Raw genomic sequence first — 20959 nt, forward strand, 5'->3', positions numbered from 1 at the left:
ATGGTTTTTATTCAGTGTGGGCAAAAGGAGGTTATCAAGAAATGTGTCCTGTAGAAGTCGGGGGTGGTGGGATCGGTTTGTACAGATCAGAATAAAATTGCAAAAAAGCTTCTATTATTTTGGTTGGGTTTTGTGTTAAGTCCCCAGAGGCCATTCAAATTTTAGGGAATTCTAGGGTTCGTTGTTTAGGACTCAGCTTGACAGCAAGTTTGGAACCAATCCTGTCTTTTTGGGAATAGAATTTAGCCCCGGTCCACCTGTGATGCTTTTCTGCCACTGTCGTCAGGGTCAAGTTAAGGAGGGCACGGGCCTTGTCTAGTTTTGCAAGTGACTCAGGCGTGGGATTGTGTTTGTGTGTCTTCGCTAAAGAACGAAAGTCCTCCGTAAGCTTTAGTTTATCTGCCCTGTGTTCAGCCTTAAGTTTCAATGCCAGCTGGATGAGTTTCCCCCCCCCCGACTTATGTGCCACCCAGACAGTTGACGGGGAAACTTCACTTGTCTCATTGATAAGAAAATATTCTTTAATAGCTGTCTCCAGTAAAGTGCATTGGATCAGGTCTCCTGCAGACGCCAGCGAGGGGGGCCTCTAGATCCTGAAGTTCTCTGCGTGGTCAGAGTGACCATCAAGTGATCTGACAAGGGGGTGTCTATAATCTTAGATCCTCTGATTAGAGGAATCGTTGTGGAGCGTGTGAATATGTGGTATGTGGTCTATCCTTGCAAAGGAGTTGTGAGGGGCTGAGAAGTGGTATAGTCTTTTGTGTGCGGGTTGGCCTCTCTCCAAACATCAATCATCCCTGCGGAATGAAGCAGTTTAGCTATTTTCACGCTTTGTTTTTTAGGGCGCTTGGGTTTCGGTTTCCCGTCCGCTGATTTGTCTAGGGAGAAATCGAAGGTGTTAGAGTCTCCACTGAAGAATACTGTCCCCTTCAGGTGAACTTGCAGTTTGTTTAGCAGGGATTCAAAAAAGTGTATTGGGGGTATAATACGATACAAAAGGTGTATATCTCCCCATCTATGGAGCCAGAGACCAATATGTAGCGGCCTAGGGGGTCGACTATAGTCTCCGGTTGAGAGAGGTTAATGTGTTTTGCAAAACAGATGGCCACCCCCTTTGTTATCTGCTGATGCTGTGAAGAATTAGGGGTATCGCTGATGGAGCTATGTGGGTTTAAATGTGGATGGGAAGTGGGTCTCTTGTAGCAAGAGGATGTCAGCATGCATGGAAAGAAATAGTTGAAATAGTTTCCTACGTTAGATGGGGGAATTAAGTCCCTGAGTGTTGTGAGAGATAATTTTGAGAGTAGGTGAGGAGTGAATTGTGTTAGTCATGGATCAGAGGAGAGGGAACCGCTCGGGAGATCTGTAGCTTACTTTTACTTTGAGAGAGATACTCACGGAGAAGCCAGGTGGGCGGAGATTTCAATGTCCTAGGACCTGGACGGGAGGCCAGGGACAGCCGTGGAGCCTGGGGTCACTTAGACGAGCATTAGCAAGGTAGAGAAGAAAAGGGGTGAGAAAAGGGGTGAAAAAAGAGATGAAAAAAGAGAAGGGGGTTACACAATTGTAAACATGAAGCAAAATTCTTATGTTCATAAGGGAATAAGAGTATCGCTGAACCCAGGGGTCCCCTGACCCCCTCCTACCCCTGGGGTGGGATGGACTTGCCATCTCCTACCCCTTAACCTGAGAGGTCTGGAATGCCCTGACTGTAGGGAGTCCGGTAAGAATCCAAGGGCACCAAGGGTGCCCACGGATCCTACTGTAGGTGCACTGGGTCTACCACAGCCCCGCCACCTAAAAACAAACTTAACTTAAGGTGTTCAAAGAGCCTATAATATATGTAATACAGAGCGCCCCATTCTGATAACTAAACTTAATCAAATTATAGCACCAGGTACCCTCCCCAGGCCCTGCAGCCACCCCGGCTTCCCAGCCTGAAGAACTGGAGATCCAGGGGGGCAAACAGGCCCAGTTCAGGGTGATATCTAGATCCATTAGCCATAACGGAGGTATATCCCCCCCCCCCCCCCCCCCCGAGTATAATATGAGATTGCCTCTGCTCCATAGGAGTTGCTGTATATATGGACTGTTCAGAGGAATAAGTTAGAAAAGCATGCGGGAAAGAACCATTTCAACAACAATGAACCATTGCTACAACAATCAGGGGATGAGGACTAGAGCCCCCCTCGAGGGGCTGAAGACAAAATCGGAAGGCCGCCTGTAACAGGCGGTCTGCAGTCTGTAGGAGCCCCCTGAGGGGCTAAAGGGGTAATTACTCCCACCCTCCCCCAGGCCCAAGTCTGAGGCCCCAGTTGCACAGCATAGGCCAGTCCTGCTGCAAAGGGGAGATGAGCTTCAGCTGAGTCAGTCAATGCAGGTGCGGGGTCAGCTCCAGCTGGGGCTTTCAAAATGGGGAAAACAGGGGAGTTCCCCCAAAGACGTGTGGAAAGAAGCAAAGTCACAGATCAGGGCCCTGATCTTTTAGAGGGGGTCTGACCATCATGGCGGGAGATTTTCTTTGGATCTCTTAGAATTTTGTTTCAGCCAAGTGGGTTGCAGCGGGCTTGCTGGCGGAGGTCTCTTTGTAGAGGAGGGGGTTCCTCTGTTGGCCTGTGTGGAGGGTGATTCCTGTGCAGTTAAACTAAGTTGTAGCAAAAGACGTTCCCCTTCTACAAAAGAAGAGAAGCTGAAACCTTTGTTCCTGTAGGAAAAGTTCAGGCAGAGAGGGAATGACCATCTATAAGCGATTTCCTTAACCATTAAGATCTAAAGTAGGAGGATAGGTCGGCAAAAATCTGGATTTTGTGCCCATTTATGTGAGATTGTCAGAGTTCCTTGACTTCTTCATCACCTCCTCCCTTACTGAATAAAAGTGGGGTTTTACAATGATGTCCCTGGGGAAACCATCTGAGCGGGGGCGTTGTAGGGCCCTGTGAGCTCTATCCAGCTCAAGGCATTAAGCAATTGTTCAGCAATATCTGGGATAAGTCCCTTTATGAGAGATTTAACAGCCGATTGAATCTCTTTTTCAGATTCAGGGAGTCCCCTAATCCTAAAGTTATAGGATCTCGATCTGTTCTCGAGGTCGTCGATCTTTGCAAAAGCTGTTTCTAGTTGATCCTGCACATCTTGGAGCCTGGCAGAATTTTGATTAATCTGTGCCACAGATTGATCAGCTTTTTTCTCTATCATGTCAATTCTCAATCCAATTTGCTGCAGATCAGCATGGATGGATGAGGTAATGTGTGCTGCATTTAGTGCCAAGCTTTCTGAAAGCATTTGTGCAAAAGCCTCCATCATGGAGTGGAAGTCAGTGGGGGTAGGAGTTGCTTCATTCACTTCACTCACAGCCAAAAGCAGGCCTGTGTGAGGATCCAGCATGGGGGTAGAGGGGAGACCAGTGCTCAGTCTGCCCAGCAAAGATTCCGTGGAAGCGGGAGATGTGGCCAGGTGCAGGGGAGGATGAGCGGTACCTGGGGAAGGCGACTCCTGGTCCGCAATGGAGTCATTTGTGTCTTCTGCTGTGTGTAAGCCTCATGAAGCGACCGCCCTCTTGGCGTAGCTGATCGGACCCGCCGCAGCTGTCATCTGGCACGATAGGTTTCTCCTGACTTGTGCCGCGGTCATCGGAGGGTTCCCGGGGATTTCCCCTGCTCGTGAATCCCGGTGAGAGGTGTGAGGGAGCGCTCCGCAAGCTCCGGTGGCTGTTAAGGGGCCATGGTGGTGTGGAGCTCTAGACGCTGGTGGCCATCTGGGGAGCTGCCACGCATGCGCATATTTTAAATACAATTTAAATTGTGTATATATTTCCTGTATTTCTCTATATAAAATGAAAATAAGTTAAAAATAAATAGTTAGTTGGACCAAGCTAGTCTATTTGAAGGAAAAATTTGCAAAATATATTTTCATACCGCACTCTATCATAAATATAAATGAATATTAAAGTCCATAAACTGCCACCGATAAATCTCCAATCAAGTGAAGTAAACATACTTTGTATCACATGACCCCTGATGACATCAGACGTTGCTGATGAAACGCGTTGGTTAGCTAGCGTGTGACACGTCACTTCCGTCTTTTGCTCCCTGGAACGCAGGTGAAAGGCAATCAGCGTACCTGCTGTTGTCCACAAGCCATTTGATGTTTAATGAACTGTAAGTGCCTTTTTTTTATGGAATACATTAGTTTTATACTACTTAATGAGTACTCTTTCTCTCTTTAATATATGAACTATATTGTGTTGGCTTTATACCGGTGTTGACTGTCTCTTTCATTGGAGGATCCACCCCTGTGTCACTCAGGCTCATTGGACTACCTGTAATGGGTGTCATGTTTGTGTGGTGAGTGAGTAGGAGGTTTGCTCACATTCACGGTGGAAGATGGCACTTTGTTCACTATACAAAGTATATTTACATCACTTGATTGGAGATTTATTGGTGGCAGTTTATGGACTTTAATATTGATCTATATTTATAATAGAGCGCGGTATGAAAATGTATTTAGCAAATTTTTCCTTCACTATATAGACCTTTGGTCCCACTACGAGCAGCTCTGCATACACAAGTATTTGTATTCACTTGTAATTCTCATTGGTATTTGATTGGGTTTGCTGTGAATAGCTGAGCAGTGCTCAGCCTGACTTGATTTTCTTCTGGGAGCAGGAAGCTGAGGCTACATACAGTTTATACAGTGTTCACAGTCCTTGCATCTGTTAGTGAAGCAAACAGTGTGTTGGACCATCTTGGTCAAAACTATTTAAAGTCACAAGAAACCTGGTTAGGTTTTAACTCCTCTGTTTGTACTAATAAAACATCAAGTCCACGACCTTGTGGAGCTGCCAGCTGATTCAGAGGAGATTGCGACAGTAGTAGTGGATTGTGTTGTAAATGGCAGCATCTTGAGAGAAGCACTGTAATTCATTAAAACACAAGTCCACAACACCAACGGCACACACAATATTCTCTCTGGAACAAACGTAGTAACCAACTTGTTTGTTGTCAGCTTGTTTTATTTGGGAATGGGGGAGCTCCTCTCCAGCTGCGGTCATGCACAACAGAAACCACCAGCTACTACTGTAATAAAGTCCTCCAAACTAGCTGGTCTACGGCTCAGTTAATACAAAGAAAGCAGAAGAGGCAAAGGGTTGCATGGCAAGGAGGGATGCAGATATCTCTTCTGGCAGTGTTCAAAGGAAGCAGGGGTTGTGTGCTATCAGTCAGAAGTCTGTCTCCTAAATTCAGCATGGTCAGATAATGGAGGAGAAAGGGGTGGGCCAGCTATCCAACCACACTACTCTGCAACCACTGCACAAATGTTAACAGGGACAAGTGCTATGTGCAGATGGCAGTCAGGTGTAAACGGACAGGTGGTCTGTTTACTTCCGGCCACCCACAGAAGAGAGCAGGCCGTGTCCGCTCTGCATAAGCGGATCGAACACGACCAAACTGCCCCCCCCGGTATAAAGAAAGAGTCAGAGTCCTTTCAAAACCAGGAAACACTTAAAACAATACAACACTACAATACAATACTGTAGCTGCAGCCCCGTCGCAGTATATGTACTGTGGCGAGTCGGCAAATGGTTAAAGTTTAAGTTCACCTTACAGAAAATCTGTAAAGTGAACTTGCATTGGACCCCCTCCCCATCCCCCCCCAGTCCTGCTAACCTGGAGTCCAGCGATCCCCCTCACCGACAGCTCGTTTCACCGCTGTACCGGTCTGGGGATTTAAAATCCCTGCGGCTTTCTCTCCTCTTCGCCTGCGGTGACAGGACGGGCTACGTAGGTACTGACTGAATGGCGCCGACCAATTAGAATTCCCCTAAACATACCTGCTGCCAAGGTACGTTTTGGCAACCCGATGTCTTATTCATAGCGGGCGATTGCCACGCTCTTCGTCAGCGGGACCGGAGGGGGGGGGGGCGAGGAGAGCGTCCTGTGTAAGTTAACTTTACAGATTTTTCAATTTCTTTGTAAAGGTGAACTTACCCTTTAATTACCAATGGTATTTGTAATATGCAGCATGAGGGGGTTCATGTATTGCCACTGGTTACTAATGCATTAATGACCAATGTCAGTTAGACCCTTTTCACACTGAGGCATTTTTTAGCCGCTAAAGGGCTAAAAATAGTGCCTGTAAAGCGCCTGAAAAATGCCTCCCCTGCAGCCCCAATGTGAGAGCCCGATTGCTTTCACACTGGGGCGCTGCGCTGGCAGACATTAAAAAAAGGTCCTGCAAGCAGCTTCTTTGGAGCAGTGTATACACCACTCCTAAACCACCCCTGCCCACTGAAATGAAAGGGCACCGCTGCCAAAGTGCCTGCAAAGCGCTTCGGCAGCGGCGCTTTTAGGGCGCATTTAACCCTTTCTTTAGCCGGTAGCGGGCAAATAGCGGCACTAAAACGACGGTAAAGCGCCCCTAAAACTAGGGGCGCTTTACCGGTAAAGCGGCCCGCAGCTCAGTGTGAAAGGGGTCTTAATTAACCCATTTGTCCTGCATTAGTGGCAGTGGTGGCAGTGTTATGCTGCAGCATGAAGGGGTTAATGAACACTGATACTGGTGCTACTAATGCAGCCCAAAGGGGTAAATTAACTGACACTGGTCATTAATGCATATTGCAAATACTATTGGAAAACCATTAATTATTAATCTCACCTGTCCGCCTCAACACCCCCCCACCACCAGAGTTAGCCGATTCATTCATTCATTCATAGATGCCCATCTGCTTACATTGTTACTGCCTGGTTGGTTCCTCCTCTCCCCTGGCAGCTCTCTATGGTCCTTTCTCTCTACCCGCCTCCTGGCCGGCCTCTCGGTGATGTCACATCATGCCTCCCCGAGACTCAGATTCCCCTGTTGGGCGGAGATTACTCCACGCTCCACTTGACAGGGAAGGGAAGACCAGGTCCTTGGCTTGTGCCAGGTGCAGGAGCGCACTCGGCACATCTTTGCAAGCAAGCGCAGCTCTGCAGTGTTGTAGGGGCGGCTGGCGGTAGTCAAGTCACTTGTTGCCCAGAAAGTTTAACAGCACACTGCCAGCACTGCGCCCCCTTCCTACAATAAATTGCTCCGCCCAGGGCATCCGTCCCTTCCGCCCACCCCTTGTACCGGCCCTGAGAATGACGCATGCGCAATTATGTCTGTAAGGTTTAAAAAAAAAAGCCTGAAAAATGACTAAAAACACTCAGCTTACACAATCTGGTCATTTAGATTAGCTACTCCTGTCAAATCCTAACCTTGCGGTAATAGACTGCAATCTGCTCTGCTCTTTGTACTGCAGTTTACCCAATCTGCCCATTCTACAGGTAACTGTAACCTCCATGGATTGCCTAGATTTGATTTTTTACACAAGTGACTTGGGATGTTTATTTATTGTCAGCATGTGAAACAATTTAGCATCTTTCCCACACAGACATGTTTTTAAATAAGGTTCATGACTATAAAAATTCATGTTTCTATTGTCTGATAAGGATGACTCATTGAACCAGTTCTTTGGTTTGCGGGGCTGCACTGATGTCATGTTTATTATCACTTATGGCAGGTAAACATCTGTCTATTTATGGGGAAGGGCCTGCAAGTTGCATAACATCCAAGTGCAGCGCTGAACTGAGCATAACAAAGAAAGTGGAAGTAACCTGACTCGGAGATCTTCAGGCTTTCTTCTAAGCAGAGTTTAGAGCTTGCTGAAATGTATGACAGATGAGCTGAGAACGGCTCGGGGGCTCATGGTAAACACTGCTGTGGCAACACTGAAAACACAGGCAGTATGACTCCACTGCCAGAGTAATGAGCAAAACTTTACTTTGTTGCTGATGGATGGTCAGCAGTCCAAGTATACAGAAACACAACTACTAAAACCTGATATATGCTCTGCCATTTTCAAAACACACTTATGCCGCGTACACACGGTCGGACTTTTCGTCTACAAAAGTCCGACAGCCTGTCCGACAGACTTCCTGCGGACTTTCGGCGGACTTGCAGCAGACTTTCTAACGAACGGACTTGCCTACACACGACCACACAAAAGTCCGACGGATTCGTACGTGATGACGTACACCGGACTAAAATAAGGAAGTTCATAGCCAGTAGCCAATAGCTGCCCTAGCATGGGTTTTTGTCCGTCGGACTAGCACACAGACGAGCGGATTTCGGGGTCCGTCGTAGTTACGACGTAAAGATTTGAAGCATGTTTCAAATCTAAAGTCCGTCGGATTTGAGGCTGAAAAAGTCTGCTGAAAGTCCGGAGAAGCCCACACACGATCGGATTACCAGCCAGCTTTAGTCCGTCGGCGTCCGTTGGACTTTTGTAGACGAAAAGTCCGACCGTGTGTACGCGGCATTATGGGGCGTACACACGGTCGGACTTTTCGTCTACAAAAGTCCGACAGCCTGTCCGACAGACTTGCGGCAGACTTTCTAACGAACGGACTTGCCTACACACGACCACACAAAAGTCCGACGGATTCGTACGTGATGACGTACACCGGACTAAAATAAGGAAGTTCATAGCCAGTAGCCAATAGCTGCCCTAGCGTGGGTTTTTGTCCGTCGGACTAGCATACAGACGAGCGGATTTCGGGGTCCGTCGTAGTTACGACGTAAAGATTTGAAGCATGTTTCAAATGTAAAGTTCGTCGGATTTGAGGCTGAAAAAGTCAGCTGAAAGTCCGGAGAAGCCCACACACGATCGGATTACCAGCCAGCTTTAGTCCGTCGGCGTCCGTTGGACTTTTGTAGACGAAAAGTCCGACCGTGTGTACGCCCCATTATAATAACAGTGGTGATCCTGATATGAAGGTCTCATTCAGATGGGGCACTCTGTGCAATGCCTGCATACATACTGGATGATCAGCTGCGTCTATCTATCTGTGTCCAGGGCCGGTAATTGCATGTAACTACAGATGAGTAGTTACACGTGAACAATAGTGGCGCCAACCATCAATTTCTACAAATGGAGTATAAATCTGGCTACAGCTGTTCACACACAGAATGTACATAGAGAGAGTTCCTCTGCCAGCAAAAATTGCACTCTTACTTGTATCCGCCAGTCTAAAATGGGTCCTCATAGGGTGACAACACTTCCTGTTCCTAACTGTTCTCCTGCGTTGTCACCCTGTCACATGCTCTCCCAATGGAGACTACAAGCGTCCATGTCAGTGTACATTGCACAGGCATGATCGGGTATTCTCACCATCAGAACCCCCTGAGAAATGCCATACACGTAGACAGCAAGTAGCTGCAAAGAGTCTGCAGGAGATGCAAGACAGGATTAAAAAAAAGATATTAAAAGTATTACTAAACCCACAACAGTAAAATCAGACTGTATATGCAGTAAAGCATGCTTGTTATACTCACTGTGGAGCCTAAGGAATTAATCCTCTGCATTGTGTTAAAAGGCGGTTTGAGCCTGTGTTCTCTGATCCTCCCATTCTTCCACTGTCTCCTAACCATCTCCTGATAGTACGGAGCCTTGGAGGCACTTTGCACATGCTCAGTTTGGTGTGTATTACTAGAGAGCTTTTCTTTTTCTTGGGAGTGTGCATGTGATCAGCACAGGGATAATCAGCACTGTCCAGACAGAGGGTCAGGGGTCCTGCAGGCTCATAAGACAGTCAGAGGAGAATGAAAACTCCTCCTACAAGTTTTAACCAGACACCGATAGAAGTCATAAGACTGCTATATACAGGCATACCCCACTTTTAAGTACACAATGGGGTTTATTTACTAAAGCTAGAAAGTGCAAAATCAGGCTCACTTCTGCATAGAAACCAATGAGCTTCTAACCCCAGCTTGTTCAATTAAGGTTTGGTAATAAAACCTGGAAGCTCATTGGTTTCTATGCAGAAGTGAGCCTGATTTTGCACTTTCCAGCTTTAGTAAATAAACCCCATTGTGTACTTAAAAGTGAGGTATGCCTGCACTGCTGATGAAAAAAGGTATTTAGAAGTTTATATTTACTAAAATAATTGCATTGCCATATTCTGTGGGAGATCAGATATAAGGAATACAGGGTCCTGGGTTTAGTAACGCTTTAATAAGTATTTTATTAACCCTTTTATGCTGGCTATTGCCAGGGCTTTAAAACAGAACTAAACCCTGCCAGCCTTCACAGCCAAGGAAGTTAGCCTCTGTTTGATGTGCAGTTGCCATGGCGCTGCACATGTGATCAGCTATGACACCAGTTGTCTTGAATGTAACTGTTTTTGGAAACAGAGTATAAACAAAGGCAAACTTTACTTTTTAGTGTTGGATAAAAGTGGAGAGGGATTAGAACACCTGTCAGTTTTTATTTGCATCTGTGCCGCTGTCGGGGAGATTCACCCTCTCTATCTTTTCTGTTTACCATCATCATTGAAAGGAAAAGTGGGGAGACACTAGTTCTTATTATACCCCCAGATTCCCTCACTTTGGAGGGATTTCTTCTGACTTCCTGTTTTGGCTATTGGATAGGAAGTGAAGGGAAATCTCTCCTATAGGACACAGATGGCAACATTTTTTTTTTTATTAAAAAGAATAAAAAGAAATGATGGGGTAGATCTATCCCTTACACTACCCAAAATGAAAAAATAGGTTTGCCTTTAGTTTTACTTTAAGTGGGTGGATTTAGTTCCACTATAAATGGGCTGTGATGCCCAGAGCTGGTAGTTGGGGCTCCCGATCTTCCCACATTGTGACTGGCTGCACAGTGCTGGTATCACAGGGAGTCACACCTACTGGCTCCCATTTTTCAAAAGTTGACAGCTCGGTCGCAGTTCTGGGGGCGCTGATAGAGTGCACCCCACAACGATGACAGTGATTAGAATGTTGTCCTAAAGGGTTTTAAAAAAAAACCTTGCTTGAGCAAACTAAATATAGTTTGGTGTTTAATTGAGCCCTCAGAATTGACTAAGAATCTGTGGTAAGTTAAAACCAAACTAAAGTCACAAACTGTGAGCAGGCAGCTCTTTTCTGCAATGCCTCTTCTGCAACAACTCCTACCTGCATGCTTGCAGCCTTCTCTGGCATGTAAACTGAGCTGTGCATGCGCAGCTCAGCTTAAGTCGCTGGCACGGTCCATGTGTGTCGGGATGACTCCCCTGCACATGTGACGCCAATGAAGATGGCCAAACACCAGCACCTAGAGAGAGATGACAGCAAGGGATGGAAAACAGTTGAGGGAAACGTAAACTAAAACAGCCTATATAGGATTCATCTTTTTGTTTCGTTCAACCAGCAGGTTGAAGGAAAAAATAAATAATTGATTCCCCCATCCATACACTTCATGTGGATGGGGAAATCACTCCTGTTGAGGTATTGTAGTCTCACAAAGGGGAGACTTCCCTGCCATAAAAATATACTGATCACTGCTGTTGGCTATGGCTGGTGGTGCTGATCGTACGGAAATTTCCCAACAGGCTGGTTGTACAACCAGCCTGCCCATGCATTGATTAAAATGCGGCAGGTCCTTGCTATACTATGCATGACTTCCGATTTAGGGGCTGGTTCACACTGGAATGCATTATGGGAAAGGCACATTCTGTGCACATTTCCTGCACCGCACAGGAACATCCTGCCCTTGCTGCTGTTTGCAGCCACCAAACTGCATGGTACTGTGCAGTCTGGTGCGGTGCCATCTTAAAAAAGTAACGTCTGCCTTACTTCTTGTGCATTCTCCCTGCATTTGTCAGCCCATTGAAATCAGCGGGCTGTCAAAACCAGAGTGTTTATGTGTATCGCATTCTCTTCTTCCTTTAACAACTTTACCTCTGGAAGGTTTTACCCCCTTCATGACCATGGTAAAATTTGCTATTCAGCCCTGCCGTACTTTAACTAGCAATTGCACAGTCATGCAACGCTGTACCCAAATTAAATTTTTATCATTTTTTTTTTTTTAACACAAATAGAGCTTTCTTTTGGTGGTACTTGATCACCACTGTTATATTTTATTATATAGATGAAAAAGGCCAAATTTCAAAAAATATTTTTTTTTTCTACTTTGCTATAAAACATATTCGATAAAATCTAATTTCTTCATAAATTTAGGCCAAAATGTATTCTGTTACATGTCTTTGGTAAAAAGCAAACTGCGTTTTTGGGGACCCTATACTATTGGGGACACTGGTATAGCTCGCATTGTGATCAAGATACTGATCTGTACAGACACTATATTGGAAATGGCAATAATCATTGACTGATGTGACTGTGTAAGGATGGGGGGCAATTCGGTGCTGACACTGATGTCTCTAGTGACACTAATACTGTGATAATACTGTACTAATGACACTGGCTGGGTGACAGGAGTGATCAAGAGGGCCATCAAGGAATTAACCACTTGACCTCTGGAAGATTTACCCCCTTCATGACCTGGCCATTTTTTGCAAAACAGCACTGTGTTACGTTAACACGGCTCCTACAGGCTCTTATTTTTTCTGCCTAGAAACTCCCCTCCATGTTAGCCAATGGGGGTATTTACTAAAGGAAAATCCACTGTGCACTTCTAAAAGCACTGCAAGTGCACATGGAAGTGCAGTTGCTGTAGATCTAATGGGGCGTACACACGGTCGGACTTTTCAGCTACAAAAGTCCGACAGCCTGTCCGACAGACTTTCGACGGACTTTCGGCGGACTTTCTAACGAACAGACTTGCCTACACACGATCACACAAAAGTCCGTCGAATTCTTACGTGATGACGTACACCGGACTAAAATAAGGAAGTTGATAGCCAGTAGCCAATAGCTGCCCTAGCGTGGGTTTTTGTCCGTCAGACTAGCATACAGACGAGCGGATTTTTCGACCGGACTCGAGTCCGTCGGAAAGATTTGAAGCATGTTTCAAATCTAAAGTCCGTCGGATTTGAGGCTGAAAAAGTCCGCTGAAAGTCCGGAGAAGCCCACACACGATCGGATTACCAGCCAGCTTTAGTCCGTCAGCGTCCGTTGGACTTTTGTAGACGAAAAGTCCGACCGTGTGTACGCGGCATAAGGGAAACATGCAAGGAAAATAAAAAACAGCATTTTTGCTTGTACATGATTAGATGATAAAATCAGCAGAGATTCCCCTCAGATCTACAACGACTGCACTTCCAAGTGCCTTTATTTAGTAAATCCACCCCAACGTGTCCATGCACACTAGGGATTTTTCACGCATATGCTCCTAAAGGCAGAAAAAAAACCCACCAAACTCGCATTTTTGAGAGGAGCTAGTGCCCCAAAAAGCGTAAAAACGCACAGAAACATTTGTTCCAGCTTTTTGTTTATACATGGTTACGAAAATACTATCTAGGAGGGTCTGTGGGAAAAAAACAAAACACTTTTGCTGAAAAAAGCTCAAAATAGCTCAATAAAAACGTGAGAAAGAGCACAAAAAAAAAAATAAAAATGTAAAATGTGTGTTTTTTTTTCCCCACAGAGTTTTGTTTTGGTGGTATTTGATCACCTTTGCGGTTTTTATGTTTGTGCTTTAACCACATCCCATCCCACCCATAGTCATATGAGCTCCGCAGGATGCACGTGTCCGGCGGCTGCGATGTCTGCTGGCACCCGCGATCGCTCGTGATAGAGCAGGAACGTGGATCTGTGTGTATAAACACACAGATCCACGTCCTGTCAGGGGAGTAGAGACAGATCGCATGTTCCTTGTATATAGGAACACCGATAGGTCTCCTCCCCCAGTCAGTCCCATCCCCCCGACAGTTAGAACACACAGTCAGGGAACACAATTAACCCCTTGATCGTCCCCTGGTGTTCCCCTTCCCTGCCAGTGACATTTATACAGTAATCAGTGTCTATTTATAGCTCTGATCGCTGTATAAATGTCAATGGTTTTAAAAAGTCTCAAAAGCTTCCAATCTGTCTGCCGCAGTCACGATAAAAATCGCAGATCACCGCCATTACTAGTAAAAAAAAATAATAATAATAAAAATGCCATAAATCAATAACCTATTTTGCAGATGCTATAACTTTTGCACAAACCAATCAATGTACGCTTATTGCAATTTTTTTTTTAACCAAAAATATGTAGAAGAATACATATCAGGCTAAACTGAGGAAAACATTTATTTATTTTTTTTTAATTTAGATATTTATTATAGCAAAAGGTAAAAAATATTGTTTTTTTTTCAAAAATATCGCTCTTTTTTTGTTTATAGCGCAAAAAATAAAAACCGCAAAGGTGATCAAATACCACCAAAAGAAAGCTCTATTTGTTTGAAAAAAAATTATCAAAATATCATTTGGGTATAGTGTTATGTTATAGCGTCTACAAATTATGGTACATGTTCATTTATTTTTTACTAATAATGGCGGCGATCAGCGAATTATAGCGGGACTGTGATATTGAGGTGGACATTATAACACTTTTTGGGGACCAGTGACACTAATACAGTGATCAATGCAAAAAATATGCACCGTCACTGTACTAATGAGCACACATGGCTGGGAAGGGGGTCAACATCAGGAGCAATCAAAGGGTTAACTGTGTGCCTAGCCAGTGTTTACTGTGTGAGGTGCTTTTACTAGCGGAATTTATTCCCTGCTTTGTAAGAACACAAACTCCATCCCTTCCCTCTTAAAAGAATGGCAATTTGCTTGATTACATAGGCAGACCGCCGTTCTGTCACTCTGCCTGGCGATCAGCGGTTGCCAGAGGACATTGTGTACCCTGCACCCGCCAATCAACTTCCGCTGTGTGTAATCATGAGCGCCCCCCTACCCGGAAGTGTCGGATCACGTATGATCCAGTGCACGGTTACAGCAACGTAGCAGTAAAAGGTGGACCTAAAGCAGGGTTGCACCGATACTGATACTAGTATCAGTGCCGATACTGAATATTTGTCCGAGTACGTGTACTTAGGCAAATGCTCCCGAAGCTTCACCCAATACCTTTTACATGCAGAATCTCCCGGAAGGCAGTGGGTGGAGAAGGCAGAGCGGAGCACAAGTCCTTGCAGCGAAATGTAAGCTTATGAGGCAGGGGTGTGGGCCGCAGTCACATGTGCCACCCATCAGAATCGGTGACCTGGGCCGTCAGAATCGTTAACAGAAGTGACGGCCCGAGTCTCCCTCAGAGACTGTATACCACGATGCTCATCTTGGCACACCCTGCTCTCCGCCTCAGTAAGCCTGCAGTCACAAGGCGGCAGCGGATATCTTGTTACACCCAGCCCATATAGTTCACTAACTATATATGGCCTGGGTGTAACAAGATGTCCGCTGCTGCATTCTGACTAGGCTTACTGACGTCGAGTGCAGGGTGTATTAAGATGGGCTCTTGTATACTTTACTCTTTATCGATTTCATTTTATCATGCCAGGCTGCCAGAAATTATCAGTGCTGCATTTCAGCGCCACTGCCTACCAATCAACTCGACCTATCATTGCCCATAAGTGCCACCTATCAGTGCTGAAAATCAGTGCCCATCAGTCAGTGCCACTTATCAGTGCCCATAAGTGCCACCCATCATTGTCGCAAATCAGTACCCATCAGTAAGTGTCACCTTTAAGTGCTACAAATCAGTACCCATCAGTAAGTGTCACCTGTCAGTGCTACAAATCAGTACCCATCAGTCAGTGTCACCTGTCAGTGCTACAAATCAGTACCCATCAGTCAGTGTCACCTGTCAGTGCTACAAATCAGTACCCATCAGTCAGTGTCACCTGTCAGTGCTACAAATCAGTACCCATCAGTAAGTGTCACCTGTCAGTGCTACAAATCAGTACCCATCAGTAAGTGTCACCTGTCAGTGCTACAAATCAGTACCCATCAGTCAGTGTCACCTGTCAGTGCTACAAATCAGTACCCATCAGTCAGTGTCACCTGTCAGTGCTACAAATCAGTACCCATCAGTCAGTGTCACCTGTCAGTGCTACAAATCAGTACCCATCAGTAAGTGTCACCTGTCAGTGCTACAAATCAGTACCCATCAGTAAGTGTCACCTGTCAGTGCTACAAATCAGTACCCATCAGTCAGTGTCACCTGTCAGTGCTACAAATCAGTACCCATCAGTCAGTGTCACCTGTCAGTGCTACAAATCAGTACCCATCAGTCTTCATAATTATAAAAAAGGATATTGTTAGTCTGTATTGTGCTTTGAAAACTGTCACTTAACATTAAAAAAAAAAAAAAAAAGTATCAGTAATCGGTATCGGCGAGTACTTGAAAAAAAAAATATTGGTACTTTTACTCGGTCATAAAAAAGTGGTATCGGTGCAACCCTAACCTTAGGTGGTGAACCGTGTGCTGCACAGATCGGGAAACGTCTCAACGCCTGTGATTAGCGGTGTGCAGTGTCGGCTTCCTGGCAGGATTGGGCAGGTGGGTTGGGACTAAAGATCTCAAACATGCCCAAGCCCATCTATAGTGCCTGATAGCAGGGAGAAATCCAGCAAGATCTTTGTCCTGTGGTTGGCTACAACCAATTGACAGGTATGCAGCCAAAACAATTGGCTGTAACCTGCTGACAAACTTGTGTCCAATCACAGCACAGGCCAGCAGGAAGTGCCTGGATCCGCTGCTCGCCCTCAGTACCTGTACCGCTGGCGGTCAGCAAGGGATGAAAGTTTATTAGAGCGTCACAAAGTGAGTCGGCAGCCAGGTGTATGCATTGCGCAGCGTTGTGTACAGACACGGCACAGCGATGTGATTGGTGCACACAGGGGACCATTCTGATAGGTGTGAATGAGCCCCAGGATGTGGGGGACACAGGGAAAAGTTCAGTCAGAGTTGTCATAGGAGAGCTGTCAGAGGGGGATGGGAGGGGGACAATGTCACATATATAGGGAGGGGACACTACACAAGGATGACCCTGAAGAACTACAAGTCCCAGCAGCAGGCCCCGCCCCCTCCTCCTGTCAGGGCCCCTGCATTGCCTGGCGCACACACAGCTGCTGACTGCGCCACAAGCCGGAGAGCTCTTCTCCTGAGCCAGACACCGAGCACTCACCATGAGAAGCGTGGAAGGGTGTCAGGGGTGGCGGCACACTCGGTCCCTGCTCGCCCGCCGTCTTCTAGGAGGTGACCCGAGCTGTTTGTGGCGATGCAGGACACGGCGGGGGGAGTGCGGAGCGTATACAGGCCCGTGTACAGCCTGGGTTCTGTCAGGCCGCATCCCCGGCCTCCCTCTACACGTGAAAACACTTCCTCCATCCGCCGCCAGGGGGCTCCTGACAGCCCTTCAATACATCAATCTCCTATAAACTTGGGCAGGATCATGTCATCGCCAACGTTGTTTTCAAACTTTGGGGGGGGGATTAACCCCTGCAATATCTCCCAACCGTCCCTGATTTGGAGCAATGTTGCTCTGTCCCTCATTCCTCCTCATTTGTTCCTCATTTTGGTCTGATCTATACAGTTGTATATAAAATGCACTTTTTATCTTTCAAAAAGTGTTTCCCAGTGCTAAACCCTTCATCCAATTTCTAAATTGCTGCATTTGTACATTTTAAAAGCCAATATAAAGGAATAGTGGTGGTAAAAAAAAAAGCACTTATGTATTTAATTAACCTTTTTTTGGGGAGGTTATTTCTCCTTTAAGGGGGTGTGGCAGGGGGCGTGTCCTATGCCTACATACATTTGCTAGTAGGTGTCCCTCATTCCCATCTCACAATGTTAGGAGGTGTGCACTTCAATTTGGGGCACTTTCACCCCCGTCCTGTCCAGGCCAATTTTCAGTTTTCAGGACAGTCACATTTTGAATGACAATTGCGCAGTCATGCAACGCTGTACCCAAATGGCATTTTTATCTCCCCCCCTCCCACAAATAGAGCTTTCTTTTGGTGGTATTTGATCATCTCTAGGGTTCTTATTTTTTGCGCTATGAACGAAAAAAAAAGCAACAAGTTTGAAAAAAATCACAATTTTTTTTACTTTTTGCTATAATAAATATCCCAAATTTAAAAAAACAAAAAACACATTTTTTTCTTAAGTTTAGGCCAATATGTATTCTTCTACATATTTGTGGTAAAGAAAATCGCGATAAGCGTATATTGATTGGTTTGCGCAAAAGTTATAGTGTCTACAAAATAAGTTATTGATTTATGGCATTTTCATTATTTTTTTTTTTTTTACTAGTAATGGTGGGGATCTGCGATTTGTATCGAGACTGTGACATGGCGGCGGACAGATCAGACACTTTTGACACTATTTTGGGACCATTGAGATTTATACAGCGATCAGTGCTATAAATATGCACTGCTTATTGTATAAATGTCACTGGCAGGGAAAGAGTTAACACTAGGGGGCGATCAATGGGTTAAATGTGTTACTTAGGGAGTGATTCTAACTGTGGGGGGATGGGACTGACTAGGGGAGGAGCCCGATCGGTGTTCCTATATACTAGGAACACCCGATCTGTCTCCTTTCCCCTGACAGTACGTGGATCTGTGTGCTTACACACACAGATCCACGTTCCTCCTCTGTCACAAGTGATCGCGGGTGCCTGACAGAAATCGCGGACGCCGGGCACACACATCGGCTCCTCAGTGACAAGGTGGGCGCACGCCCCCTATACCGCCCGGAAGCGGAGGACGTCATATGATGCCGCCCAGGATGGGAGTTCCCATCTGCAGACGTCATATGACAATGGGTGGGTATTGAAGTGGTTAAAGAAGGGAAATACATCATTTTATTTTTAGTGTAAATATCAGAGAATTTTTTATCTGCCAGATCCATGATGCAGAGCAGTGCTGTGGGCGGATGCCACTTGAGGTTTGCCATCTCTCCTTCCTGTCGTTGGTTGCTAGGATGCTGGCAGTGGGACCACACAGCATCTTTGGTTGCTAGGAAGCATGTGGCTGCACCATTTTTGCCAAACCCCCTTGGCTACTAGGAAACATAGCATCATCGGTTGCTGAGATGCTGGCAGCCAGGTCACACAGCGTCACTGGTCGCTGAGATGCTAGCAGCCAGGTCACACAGCATCACTGGTTGCTAGGATGCTGGCAGCTAGATCACACAGTGGTTGCTGAGATGCTAGCAGCCAGGTCACACGGCGTCATTAAAAAGCAAAGCCAAGCCACTCCAGGTAAGATCAATTCCACGCTTCAACCTCATGGTGCAGGTCCAGTCCGCAATCTGGATAGGAGCCCCTGGAACAGGAAAAGGTTTGACCGCACTCACAGGTTTGAAGCAAAAGTGAAGACTTTATTGAAGATAAAAATCATCAGACAACATCATAGACCTCATGACATCAATGCAGACCTGACAGAGATTAATGCGTTTCATGAATTGGAATTCGCTTAGCCATAATGCTGGGATGCTGGCAGTCAGGTCGCACAGCATCATTGGTTGCTAGGACACTGGCAGCCAAGTCACACAGTGTTGTTGGGTGCTAGGACACTGGCAGCCAAGTCACACAGCATCATTGTTTGCTAGAAAACTGGCAGCCAAGTCACACAGCATCATTGCTTGCTAGGACACTGGCAGCCAAGTCACACAGCGTCATTGGTTGCTAGGACACTGGCAGCCAAGTCACACAGCGTCATTGGTTGCTAGGACACTGGCAGCCAAGTCACACAGCTTCATTGGTTGCTAGAACACTGGCAGCCAAGTCACACAGCGTCATTGGTTGCTAGGACACTGGCAACCAAGTCACACAGCGTCATTGGTTGCTAGGACACTGGCAACCAAGTCACACAGCGTCATTGGTTGCTAGGACACTGGCAACCAAGTCACACAGCGTCATTGGTTGCTAGGACACTGGCAACCAAGTCACACAGCGCCATTGGTTGCTAGGACACTGGCAGCCAAGTCACACAGCATCATTGGTTGCTAGGACACTGGCAGCCAAGTCACACAGGGGTTGATTTACTAAAATTGGATAGGGATGAGCTACGAGTTCGAGTTGAACTCATGTTCGACTCGAACATCGGCTGTTCGCCAGTTCGCCAAACAGCAAACAATTTCGGGTGTTTGCGGCAAATTCGAAAGCCGCGGAACACCCTTTAAAAGTCTATGGGAGAAATCAAAAGTGCTAATTTTAAAGGCTTATATGCAAGTTATTGTCATAAAAAGTGTTTGGGGACCTGGGTCCTGCCCCAGGGGACATGGATCAATGCAAAAAAAAGTTTTTTCGGGAACAGTGATTTTAATAATGCTTAAGGTGAAACAATAAAAGTGTAATATTCCTTTAAATTTCGTACCTGGGGGTGTCTATAGTATGCCTGTAAAGGGGCGCATGTTTCCCGTGTTTAGAACAGTCTGACAGCAAAATGACATTTCAAAGGAAAAAAAGTCATTTAAAACTACTCACGGCTATAATGAATTGCCGGTCCGACAATACACATAGAAGTTCATTGATGAAAACGGCATGGGAATTCCCCACAGGGGAACCCCGAACCAAAATGTAAAACAAAAATGACGTGGGGGGTCCCCCTAAATTCCATACCAGGCCCTTCAGGTCTGGTATGGATATTAAGGGGAACCCCGGCCAAAATTTAAAAAAAAAATGGCGTGGGTCCCCCTTAAAATCTATACCAGACCCTTCAGGTCTGGTATGGATTTTAAGGGGAACCCCGCGCCAAAATTTTTTAAAAAATGGCGTGGGGTCCCCTCGAAAATCCATACCAGACCCTTATCCGAGCACACAACCTGGCAGGCTGCAGGAAAAGAGGGGGGAACGAGAGAGCGCCCCCCCCCCCTCCTGAACCGTACCAGGCCACATGCCCTCAACATTGGGAGGGTGCTTGTCCCCAGGTTGATGAGGACAAGGACCTCATCCCCACAACCCTTGCCCAGTGGTTGTGGGGATCTGCGGGCGGGGGGCTTACCGGAATCTGGAAGCCCCCTTTAACAAGGGGACCCCCAGATCCCGGTCCTCCCCCCTGTGTGAAATGGTAAGGGGGTACCAAAGAGATCTATTAGTAAAAGCAGCACACATATTACACATAGTTAGGCACACATTTAACCCCTTGATCACCCTTGCATTTAAAGTGATTGTCCAGCCTGTAAAAAAAAAAAAAAAAGAAAAATAAAGGTCAGCAGCTT

General features: G+C 46.1%; 1 protein-coding gene across 5 annotated transcripts in view; it reads right to left on the bottom strand.

Moving 5' to 3' along the window:
- Window positions 1–17127, bottom strand: part of PCMTD1 (protein-L-isoaspartate (D-aspartate) O-methyltransferase domain containing 1) — a 128145-nt gene extending 111018 nt beyond the window's left edge. For all 5 annotated transcript variants that reach the window (XM_073631578.1, XM_073631582.1, XM_073631581.1 and 2 more), the window contains exon 1: window positions 16920–17127. The gene's annotated coding sequence lies outside the window, so the exon portion shown is untranslated. The remainder of the gene's footprint in view (window positions 1–16919) is intronic.
- Between the last annotated feature and the right edge of the window lie 3832 nt (window positions 17128–20959).

Source organism: Aquarana catesbeiana, linkage group LG05 (genome assembly GCF_042186555.1).
Source record: "Aquarana catesbeiana isolate 2022-GZ linkage group LG05, ASM4218655v1, whole genome shotgun sequence".
In the NCBI taxonomy this organism is placed as follows: Eukaryota; Metazoa; Chordata; class Amphibia; order Anura; family Ranidae; genus Aquarana; species Aquarana catesbeiana.